At 44.9% G+C, this 12,278-nt stretch overlaps 1 long non-coding RNA gene across 3 annotated transcripts in view; it reads right to left on the bottom strand.

The window, feature by feature from the left end:
* Positions 1–1,005: 1,005 nt before the first annotated feature.
* LOC146177253 (uncharacterized) overlaps positions 1,006–12,278 on the bottom strand; it is a 56,197-nt gene continuing 44,924 nt past the window's right edge. For all 3 annotated transcript variants that reach the window (XR_014701017.1, XR_014701015.1, XR_014701016.1), the window contains 2 exons: positions 5,070–5,153; positions 1,006–1,357 (listed from right to left, as the gene is read on the bottom strand). This is a non-coding gene — a long non-coding RNA (uncharacterized LOC146177253). The remainder of the gene's footprint in view (positions 1,358–5,069; positions 5,154–12,278) is intronic.

The following is a 12,278-nucleotide window of genomic DNA, read 5'->3' as shown; positions in this document are numbered from 1 at the left end:
GGAACAAATTCGGTTCCGTTTTTAAAAATAAGCGCAACAACGCCACCCCGCGTATCACGATCATTTCTTATCATTCGATATGCAGGAGGTATTATCTCGCTGTCAGTTATTTCAGAACGCAACCAGGTGTCCGTGACTACACGAACGTCTGGCTGATAAAGCATGATAATGTGTTCAAGTTCGGCAGTTTTATTCATAAGACTGCGTGCATTGACGTTTATCAATGTGAATTTTGTTTTTCCGTCCCAAACTGTCATACTTTTTTATTATCAATAGCAAGCGTCCGTTCCACACTCACAAGGCAGCGGTTCTCGTTATCCCAGACAAATGCCTATTTGTCAATGAATAGCCTATCCTGCTCAAACCATATCTTTGCGCCTTTGTCCTTTTCGTTCCCTTCAACTTTCCCACAATTTCCCACAGAGATTATGGAATGCACAATAGAGAACAAAACACCGGTGTCAAAGGGGCCTCCGTCGCAAAGGGCGAATGCTTTCACTTTCCCAGCCTCATACAGCCAAAACAGCAACCATCCTCTGCACCGAATACGAAGACGGCTATAACAAGGACATCTGTGGCAAAAGTACGTATCGAGCCAGTCTTCTGATATTCTTATTTGCGTTGATAAGAAGGGTTGCCTTTTTACGTAGCAGGTTCCAGCCCGGGCATGGTGCAATAACAGTCATATTTGTTTTATTTTCAGGTCTATCAGGTTTGGGTCACCAAAACGAAAACCTTTTTTATTACACTAAATGAATGGTCTAAGGCGCGATGTGGGCTTGCGGCTTTGATTATTGTGTACACAAAGACACAGCTAAGAACAGCAAGAGGAAGCTTAAAGCTGCCTAATTAAAATTTAATGTGCTCCTTCATACATTAAACGCAGCGCCCGAACTTGTTTGCTTCGCATCTATTCGAATGAAGAATGCTTGAATAGCTTTGAAAGTTGCGTCATAATAAATAACTAATAAATATTCCGAGGATTCAGTAAACGTCTGAAACGAATACATTAGCCAAACAGCAGATTTATTTGTACTGACGTGGTCTTACGTGAGCTCAAAACGTGTAGTACAGTTTGTACCTGAACTATCTGGAACAATTGTAGGAAATGTGTAAACTTTCATATTTAGTGGATGCAAAAAATCATCAATCTGAATCTGCAGTTTCTTCTATGAAGACGTCGGGATTATTTCCTTGCACTCTTCTCTGTCATATACGAGTACACTGTGCTGTGTGAAAGGGCATATTTCATTGAATTTCATTTCGCAAGCGTGGTAGCCATCGCTTTTCGCGTATCGGTTGGAACGGCCAACGTTTATATTAACTGCCCATTGGTGAAGCTCACACTTGACATTGCCTGAAAGAAAATGCGGTAAAGGTATTCATCTGATATGGCAGTTCAGACACAAAACAAGTAAATTATATTTCAAGTGATAACACCCACACTGATTACGCAGAAAAGCAGGAATGTCGCAGTAAAAATGATCCATCGAGGTATATGAAGGAGGCTCTTCGGCAACTAAAAGTGGCCGCACTGAGGTTCATATCGGACACTCGCGTTATTCCCAAACTCGACAAACACTTAGGAAACCGCCATAACTCCACTAAACCCAGATATTGTGCACACGTGAAAGTGATATAAGAAGGAACTAGAAAAGGTTTGACTCTGTCAACCAGCGGAATATAGAACTTTCAAAGCTGGATGGTACATCCCGATTTATTGGCTTTCCGACGCAATGTTGTTGGCAGACAACCAAGACTTCAAGAGTGCACCAATTCAATATCGGGGCTAGTCCTATTCGGTTTATTTACGTTAGTCGACAGAATTTCAAATTACGTTGTCTTTTTTCGTATTAGACACAAACTTAGGAGGGTGCACCAAGTCCGTTAGTCAAATGATCTTTCACCATTCGCTCAGCTTCAGAGACCAGCACGGTAGACGTGTGGTTTGGCGTTACTTCACATGGTTGGAAGTTGAAAAGAACGACACACATTCCACAACAGTAAAACGTGTAGATTGATCGGCTACGTCGATAAATACGAGGTGTGGTTTTTGCTTCACAAGAAATTTGTTTCTAAGGAATCTGCTCCGTACTGACGCGATTTTCCGCCTAAGCACGGATATGTTATAACTAACATTTTGCTCTGATTTTACCACGTTAAGTACTGCTGCTGTTTTAAAATATTTTTGCACGTTAACGCAGTGTAGCTTCCGTATGTTATGGTCATGTTCGGGTATGTGCACGGAACACTCGAAGCTAGTGAAAAATGGTATTGCTGCTTCCTGTCTCAGGTCCAGCGTAGGTAAATCTCGCCCAAATTGAGAGATTTGCGAAAGCAGCCTATTTAAGAGTGAAATAAATGAAATGGGTTAAATGATTTCCATCTCCTGCAAAGCGATAAAGAAAAAACATGCGAAACCAAGCTTGCACGTCCGGAACCTCCCGATCCACGTACTGCTGCAGCCTACCTTGGAGGATTTTCAACACCACCTTGCTAGCATGCGAAATAAGCGCGATCGTGCGGTAATTCGAACAATCTTTGGCACTGCGTATTTTTGGAATAGGGATGTAAACTGACCTCCTCCAATCCTGTGGCCACTGCAGGGTTGTCCAAATTTGCTGACATAATGTATACAGAACGTTAATAGCGTTGTCATGGGGGAGGTTTTGAAGCCACTCAGGTGGAATGCCACCAGTTCCGCTAGCTTTGTTCTTAGCAAGGCTGGCTAAGGCCCGTTCAACTTCAATCTTCAGGACGCCCGGCTTGAGATCAGTATAATCACAGCCGTCTTATGTTGGGTTTGCACATCCAGGTCCTTCTTGTACAGTTCTTCTGTGTATTGATGCCACCTCTTCTTTATCTCTGAGGCTTCCCTGAGGTCCCTGCCTCAATTGTCCTTTATCACGCCCAGCTTAGCACAGAAGCTGCATTTGATATCTTTGATTGCCTTATAGAGAGCTCTTGTATTCCTCAATTGGCCGTTGTCCTCAACTGCTTGGCATTGTATGTTCAGGAAGGCGTTCTTATCTGTTCTTGCTATTTTCTGAAAATACGCATTGAGAACTTTGTATCTTTCTCTTTCCCCCATACCTTTTGCCATCCTCTTTTTCCTCAGCTATTTGCAAAGTCTCTTCAGATAACCAGTTTGCTTCCTTGCATTTCTTTTGCTTTGGAACTACCTTAGTAGCAACTTCTTGTATTATATCACGATCATCAGTCCACACCTCTTCAGGCTCTCTGTCTTCTAAACCTAATTCTTGAAATCGATTCCTCACTTCCACAGCATATTCTGATGGAATTTGATTCAGATCATACCTGAAAGGTCTTCTAGGTTTCTGCATTTTCCTCAATCGAAGCTTAAATTTGGCAACAAGAAGCCGATGATCGGTTACACAATCGGCCCCAGGCCTTGGTTTTGCTGCTTGTATAGCGGTTCTCTATCTCTGCCGGCAAATACAGACCGTCCGGTGAAGTCCATGTGTACAGGCGCCTCTTGTGCTGTTGAAAATGAGTATTCGCTATGGTCAGGTTGTTTTCTTGACAAAACTACTAGCCTCTGTCCAGCTTCATTTGGCACACCTAGACCGACCTTGCCTGTTATTCCGGACATTTCTTCACTCCTCACCTTAGCATTCCAGTCTCCTATCAGAAAAAGGACGTCTGATGATGGAATGCGGTCCAAAAAGCATTGCAGGTACCATAAAATCTCTCATCGTCAGCTTCTTGAGCAGTAGCGGTTGGTGCATAGACTTGGATAACTGTCAGGTTGAAAGGGTGATCTTGGATCCGAAGTGAAATCATTCGGTCGTTTTGGGGGTTGTACCGTGCACTGGTTTGCCCATTCTTCTGTTTACTATGAGAGCGACCCCATTCCTTCTCCTGGATTAGTGCCCACAATAAAAGACATATTGGTCGCCGGAATTAAATTCTCCCATACCGGTCCACTTGAGCTCGATGATACGTAAGATATCAATATTTATTCTTTCCATTTCTCGCTTGACGATATCCAGTTTACCTTGCGTCATATATCTCACATTCCATCTCCTTGCAACATCTCCTTGCAACATCGATACATCTCCTTGATACATCTCCGTGATACATCTCCTTGCAACATCGGACATTCCGGTCGCTTCCCGACACATCAACAACTGAGCGTCCTTTTGGCTTTAGCCCAGCCGCTTCAATCTTCCTGGAGCTACTAGGAATCGCCCTTTATTCATCCCCAGTAACATGTGCGACGCCTTCCAACCTGGGGGGCGCATCTTCCGGCGCCATATAATTAGTGCTATTTTGACTGGTCATAGGGTTTTCTTGGCAGCAAATACTGGAGCGGGTTGCCATTACCTTCTCCAGTGAATCACATCTTGTCAGAACTCTCTGCCGTGACCTGTCTATCTTGGGTGGCCCTACACAGCAGAGTTCACGATTTCATCGAGTTTCGCAAGCCCCTCCGCCACGACAAGCCAGGAAACCATGAAGGAGCGAAACATTTTACGCCTAAGCTTTTACATAGGTATCATCGTTTCTCTCCACGGAACGCGCACGTTCCTCTTTCCCGCTACATGTAAGGCAATACCAATATTCTTCACAATGTTGGAATTAAAACCTATAACACCGTATCAGCATTTTTTTCTTTTGTGGCTAGTGCTTCACGTGTATGGAACAACCTTGCCACTGAAATTTCGAACAGTACTGATAACCATCATTTTCGCAAGGCATTAACTGTCATAATATTACTCTAGATTAAATGTTCATGTTTGTGTTTTTCGTTTTTTTACCCATTCCCCTCTGCGGCGCTGCGGTCAACAAATTAATTAATTATATTTAACGAGGTCTAGGGACCGTCAAGCATTTAGCAGCATTTATCTCGGCATCCTCCGTTTGATAGTAAGTCTACGAAATGAATGCAGTGCAAGTGGAACTGAAATAATGTGAAGGTAGCACACAATTTTACAGAAACCTGCATTTTTTCAATATTTATGATTACGTGAGGTTTGCGATAACATTAATGATGAATAATGCTGATATGCATGAAATCAGAAAGATGCGAAAAACTCAAGGCTTACCGTTTGTATTATTTATTGAAAGAATGAAACATTTTTGATCTTTGTCCCAATGCTCTAGTGTGTATGTTTTCGGTCTTCCTGTGCCTGAAAACGGTGATTTATCAAAGTTACTCACTGACACGGCGTTTCTGCTTTATGCGATCACATTGAGCGAAATTTGCGGCTCAATGAAAACCGTGAGTATTTTGCTCTCGCTACACGGAGCACAAAATAGAGTGTTGCCTTGTTTATTATTTCATGCAAGCACGTGGCGTGTCCGGTGCAACACGGTAGCTCCAACGCCGCCAATTGGAGGTTGCTACTTTACACTGCGGATTCTTCTTTCTTACATGGTTTGGTTTTGCGTTTTAACGTCCCAAAGTGTGTTAGGCTATAAGAGACGCTGTAATGGAGAGCTTCGATAATTTTATTCACCTAGGGTTCTTTAATATGCACTGACATCGCACACAACACGGGCGCCTCGGCTAGCGCCTCCACGGAAAAGCCGTCGCCGATGCCGGGATTCGATCCCGCGTCCTTAGGTACAGTAGTCAAGCACTCAACAACTCCGTCACACCGGCCGGTTTTTGTATATGGACATTGCTTCTCTCCTGATCACTAACATCATAATGTTAGTTTATATTTTCTCATTTTTGGCCCTTTAGCACAAAGTGGCAAAATCATGTGTTTGTGCGGCACCACGTGTAATAGATATATAGCTTATCTGAAACTAATCTGTAAGAAGCTGGCTGTGTGGCCCAAATGTAGAACGTCAAACTTAGAAACAAATGGCCCTGTGGATTACGTTTTTATTGTGGCCAAAACAAACAGAATATATTAGGTGTATGAACAGCTCGTCCGCAGCAGTGCAAACTTTGTACCTACTTCGAGAATTCGTCATTAGATGTCACTTGCATAGACGTGGTTGCTGAAAGCATGCCTTGATGTGCCTTATCAGCCGTTCTAGCATCGTTGCAGCTACTCGGTCGAACGAAACGTATTTTAAACTGTTAATATGACAGCTTTATTAACTGAACGAGTTCGACTGAAGTGTCAGGCTAGGATATACCTTATTTTACGTAGCGCGCTGCTAAGTGCCTGCCAAGAAACTCCTTTGTGAATCAAATTTATTTTTCTTCAAGTCAACATATGGAATCCTTAGTTTTTTGCACTACAATACGGAGCTCACATAACTTCCTCGGATTATAAGCGGTCCCTATGCATAGCTTTCATCGACTACGGCAAAATCATTTAACTCAGTCCAAAAATCAGCAGTCATACAGGTAATGTGAGATAAGGGTGTATGCCACATTGAAAATACTTGAACATATCTATAGTACCTGCACAACAATCATAATTCTGCCTAAAGAAAGTAATAACTTCGGACAGCACTACAGAATCGATACTAAAAAAATGCGAAAGCTGGAGCATTGCTGCTGCAAATGGTGCATCAAGTTGCTCTCACTATCGTTATCATTCTCATCGCTACTATCATCCTTTCGGTAGGGAAGTAAAATTGTGATCTGGGTTTCACGATCACGGGTATGGCGCAGTTGTTGATAGCGCTCGGCTGGGGATCCGAAGGGTGGAGGTTCAATTCCGGGTGGAGACAGGATTTTTAATTTCTGATGACGCCCTGATGATTATTGACAAGAGACACATCAGCGTACAAATTCGATGCACAGGTTCGACTCACAAATGTCGAACACGTCTCGCGCACAACTCTCGCGCACGGGATTTCGTTTCATGAGCCTAGAAAGGCTTTCGACTTGAAAATTCCAATTAAGAAAGGCTTTAGGCAAGGAGACATGATCTCCCCAGTGCTATTTACAGCTTAATTATAAGACGTATTCTAAGGCATTGAATGGGAACATTTAGGCATCAGGGTGAATAATTGAACCTGAGATTATTCTTGACCAGACGCAGCAAAGGCATCCTGCAGCATAAAAAGCGGGTCGCATTTTTTGTCAAAGGGCACCGCGTACCGCCCTGCATGCCAGTGGCGGTATTTCGCACACTGCATGTCATTGAATGTTTTCGCGGCACACACTGCGTTCTCGTTAAAACAAACATCCATGCCATACCTTGTCAAGAGCTCTACCTCTAACAAACAATGGCTAACCTTTCCCGAAAAACAGCGAAATCGTCACCCACACCTTACTGTGTTGACGCGCGTTGTGGTTTTGACCTCTTCTGAAGCATTCAGTTACCTTGAATGACCACCACCTGTCTTCCCTTACTAATAGGCAACATAATAATATTAATAATAACAATTGGTTCACAGGCAGGGAAAGGCGAAGTATCTGTCACACTTGCTATATGGACACCTGAACCGAGCCATAAGGGAAAAATAGGCAACATATTTGCTAAACGCCGAATAGATGATCATAAGAACGTTTTGTTTCCTTAAGCAATTCACTATCTGATTCAATTTATTGTGGCAATATTTCTTATTCCTTTACACTTCTCACTAGGGCCCCATTTTAACAAAATAAAAATAAACTAGATAGGTAAAAGAAAGCTTACCAATTACCGCGATAAAAGTTACTTATTTGGGTGTCCTTTGAGTGATTATATTTCAGAATTCTAATCTCAAACAACGCTATTTTCTGTCACGCGTTTTAGGGAATTGCAGAATGCCTGTATACATATAAATTCCTTGGCATTAGCAATAGCATCACACTAGGTCAGGTCTTCTTTCTCTACTGATCGGAAATGGCAGCAGCTGAAATTACGTTGTTCCAATTCTTGAAAAGTAAAAATAATAATTTACGGAATCTATAGAGTTTTGAACCCTATAATTGTACAAAGGAGGACAGCACAACAAAATTTGCAAGGAGTAGAACATACTTCTTTGGCCTGCACATTTAGCGGTGTATGACGAAGAATATTATGTAGTAATGCGCTAATCGCCTACTCTGCAGTGTGAATATCTGCCATGTCGATAAAATATTCTTGCCATGATGAGCTATAATTCTCTGCTTTTATTTTCAAAAACAAAAACACCGCTCAACTCTTAGGGTACTGGCCGAAGGTATTGTCACCTATTTAGCACAAAATTTATTCATTTTATTTACAATAAATTTAACCTGCACAATCGCATACATAGAACAGTCCTATCGGATATAAGCGACCACTTCGCGTGTGTCGTGGAGAGAATTGCCGACGTTCACGGCAGCGATTTTTTTTTTTACTTTCTTCCGATTTCCTGTAATATAACCTGCCGCGTATAGTTACAGGAGCGATGATAGGGTCATTCGACGTATTGCCGTTTTACTCTTCTGTGAATAATATGCAGGTCTGTGATTCTACTCGCAAAGTTTTAGTGACGTGCGAGGCGCACATTGAAAAAAAAAAAAACATGATAGAAATGAAAATTGATCAGCTCCTCTAACCGAGGGTGGCCGCCATTTTAAAATGCTCATGTGCACTCAGAAAAGAATACGCGGCGCAGCATCGTCTACAATGCAGGCTGAAATATTCAAGGACAGGTCTCTTTTTCTTTTTGGATGATATTGAAAAAGTGGTCGTCCCTCAACGCACAAAACCTATATAGAGTAAGGCATCTTTTCTCAGCATAAGGCACGGTCACAATCATTTCGCTGCATGCAGCTAGGCCGTTATGTTCCGGGTAGCTTATCGATGCTCTCTGATCAGTCGCAATACAACGGAGACGACGCCGGTACGCCCAACTTGGCTTTGTCACCGCAGTGTGAGGTTTGATCAGCGCACTGATCAGTGGAGAGTCGTGCGATATGTTTGGTCGGATCAGAGGCTGAGTGAGAACCTGACACCCAATTAGTTAACGGCCTGATCAGCTGCGCTTGTCTGTAGCTTAACCGTGTTTGAAAAAGGAAAACAAGCAGCTATACTTCATATGTTCCAGATCCGCCGCCATCGGCCCGGAGCTCTGATTGCCGCCACGGTGCTGTGGCATTGGAGGAAGAGCGATGAGAGCAATTAAGTTAGCGGGAGGTCGCGAAAGGCCGCTCGTGGGCCTATAATAACGTCGCGTGGCGAAGAGATAGCAGCACCTGACTGATGCTGCTGACGCAGCTAACGAGTCAAGTCAACGTGGCTCCGCGTTTCGGCTTGCGATGCGCGCATCGTAATCCGCTGATGCCGAGCCGGCGCTTCGGCAACCGGAGAAGACCGTGGCCACCAGGCAGGAGGAGGGGTACACGCAGCGGCGAACAATGGCGGGAGGCGCGGCAGCAGCAATCTGAAAACACGTGCGGTCGCCGCCAGGGAGGATCAAGGAGGGGTAGGGTACACGCAACAGCTAGCGGTGGCAGCGTAGCGCGCGCAGCAACCGGAGATAACGAGGGGGGATAGTACATGCGGCAGCGAACGGTGGCGGCAGGGGAGGGCGGAGAAATTTGAGTACACCCGCGGTCGCCGACGCGTATTGCTATGCCCTGAAAACTGCAGCAACGGAAGTGCCAGGTGACGTCACTCACAAATAAAATACAATAAAAAGGAAGCTATACGTTTTTTGAGTATGCATTGCAGTGCATAAACTAAAATGCATACGCCATAAAATAGTTTGCTGAATTAAAATTGCTTGCAGTAATCCTCTGATAATGCCAGTTGGGTCCGTCGCGCCATCTTTAGTCCATTGAATCAAAATGAGTAATATCGCGCTTAAAGACGTCACTAACCGTCCCTTCTGTGGCGCAATGGATTGACACCATGCACCTGATTGTAAGACATGTGTTCGGCATGTGTTCCATTCCTGTTGGCACAGTTTTGTATTTTAAAATTCACAACTTTCAAATAAATTACGACCATATTTTCTGGGGTAAGTTCCCCTTTAGGTTGCATAATATCATGTTTATGTTCTTAACAGCAACAAAACCAGCCGCGAATGCAGCCAGGGTGTGACGGTATGACAACGGTTACAGTATTCACTTACCTTCAGCGTAATAAATTCCTTTTTGCAGTGAGTGCACGTTACCTATAGGTTGCGTTCAGAGACAGCTCTCAAAAACAATCGCCTTTAAACATTCTTTAAACTCTTTTTTTACGGATTTACGCCGCACCGATTTTTCAAGTTAACTTACTCAACGTCGCAAAGATGGCGTGACGGACGCAACCGATATATTACGCTCTTTACAGTAAGTAATTCTAATCCATAAAACATTTTTATTAATATTGCATTTCAAAAACATACTGCGCTTCATGCTCGAACAAAACAAAAGGTTGTGATTTATTTTTTAGGGATGCAGCGGGGGGTACACGCAGCAGCGAATGATGGCGGCAGGAGCACGCTCTGCTCCGACTGCGAAGCTGGTTACGAGGGACACCGACAACGGCGACGACATCGCGAAAAGCAGGAACGGACGCCGAAGAGCTGCGCTCTAAAATGCAAGGCCAGGCTCGGGAGTCGGTCTCAGTCGAGCGGGCGGCTGCGGGGGAGCCGACACGGAGACAGCGGTGGATGGGAGGCTCTCATTCGGTGAGGGCAGTGAAGCGCATCCGAAGCGCGTTGGGTTTGCAATGATGGGATTGAAGCAGCGGCCGCGGCGCATTCTTTCGTGCGCTGGCCGCAGCCAGAGCGAAACTACATTTTAAAAAATGATTTATCAGCCAAAATACTTAAGTTTGATTAATACACGCATACATAACGGGAGGACGATTGGCATACCGTTTTGTTCAAAATTTTGTGAGCTCCTTTAAGATCGCGAGGTGCGCTTTTGCGCCAACGTACGCTTAATTGGGTTTTGCTTTTAGTTTTTGGAGCGAAATATCGAGCGTCAGCTATCAGCAATACAACACTAACCCGCCCCCCCTTTTGCGGCGCACCTACACAGGGGAAGGAAACGTTGGATATGGGCCTTGTTATATGCCGGAGCGCTTCTTTTGAAAACAAGCTAAAATAGTCTAAAATAAGCTCTCATAACGTAAGAATAATATGCGTCTGAGAGTGCGCTTAAAGCATACAGCATGAGCACTTTGATTTCGGACTCTTCACAATCTCAAGCCGAAGTCCGAAACAAGTTCGAGAATCGCTGAAGACATATATTATATTGAAGAGTTCTATAAAATATTTTTGCTGCATAAGAAAAAGCTCCCAGCGATCACTATCCAGGGCGTGCATGCAAGAGTTCAGCCGACACTGCGAATAGCAGACGACACGAGAATGATAGCTCGTTGTGACGTCAGCAGCGAATGGTTGCCAGGCGAGGAAGCTACTTTCGATATTAATAATAAAAATAATTTAGAAATATCAACTGCACCAAATGTGCTCACATTGGGAAGGTTTACAATATAACGTGTGTGGACTGAAATGCAATAATCAGTTTATGGTCAAATGTTGGCTTTCATGACCCCTTTAAGGCACATTTTTGTGTAGATGCGAAATCATTGATGATGATGTAGTCGTTAGGGGAAACTAATGTGCACACGCGTCAGGTGCCTGCTTACAAAATTCTCCTGCTGCCGATGTCGACGCATGGGCTCCACTGGCCCAAAAGACATCGTGGCGTCAAGCAAGATGCCTCGCTTCGAGAAGGAAGACATCATTGTGGGGGTAAAGCCGCGGGCCACCATTGACCTCCGTCAACGTTTCAAGCCTGGTGACCTAAGCCTAGCCCTTACCTCCGATGTTGACGCCGAGGCGGTCAAGGCCCTCACCATCTGGCCCCTCTGGGATCAGAACATTTTTCTCTGCGCCACCCAAGACGTCGCCACGGCCAACAAGCTGGCGCGGGAATTCATCCTGAACTCAAGTGAGGGCCCACTTCCTCTCGTTGGCCACGCAAAACTCAGCGGGGAGGAGTGTCGGGGTGTCATCACCGTCCACGAGCGGGAGACCTCGGCTACGCTTCGCAACAAACTCATCTGGCGGGACGGAGAAATCGCTTTCGTCCGCAAGCTCGGAAACTCGTCTGCTGCGCTGATCACCTTCGTAGGCAGGAAGGGGCCGCGCTTTGTCCGCCACAACTGAACGGTCACGCCGGTGCGGGAGTACAAGCGGACAATCCCTGCTTGTTGCCGGTGTGGAATCATCGGACACCGGGTGGCGATCTGCCCGCGCCCGGTAGAAGAACGCTGTGGCCATTGGGGTCAAAACGTGGGGACGGTTGCCGATGGCATAGCGCCCCACGAGTGCAAGCTGGCCTGCATGGTCTGCGGGGAAGCCCATCTCAGGGGCTCGCAGGCCTGAAAAGGAAACTTTCGAAGGATTCAGCAAGCCCGGAGACCCAAAAGGCCCCCAGCAACACGACA

The sequence above is a fragment of the Amblyomma maculatum genome, chromosome 10 (assembly GCF_055883805.1).
Source record: "Amblyomma maculatum isolate TAMU_Amacu chromosome 10, ASM5588380v1, whole genome shotgun sequence".
Classification (NCBI taxonomy): Eukaryota; Metazoa; Arthropoda; class Arachnida; order Ixodida; family Ixodidae; genus Amblyomma; species Amblyomma maculatum.
The sequence above is the reverse complement of the archived record's forward strand: the minus strand, read 5'-3'. Positions and strand labels throughout refer to the sequence as shown.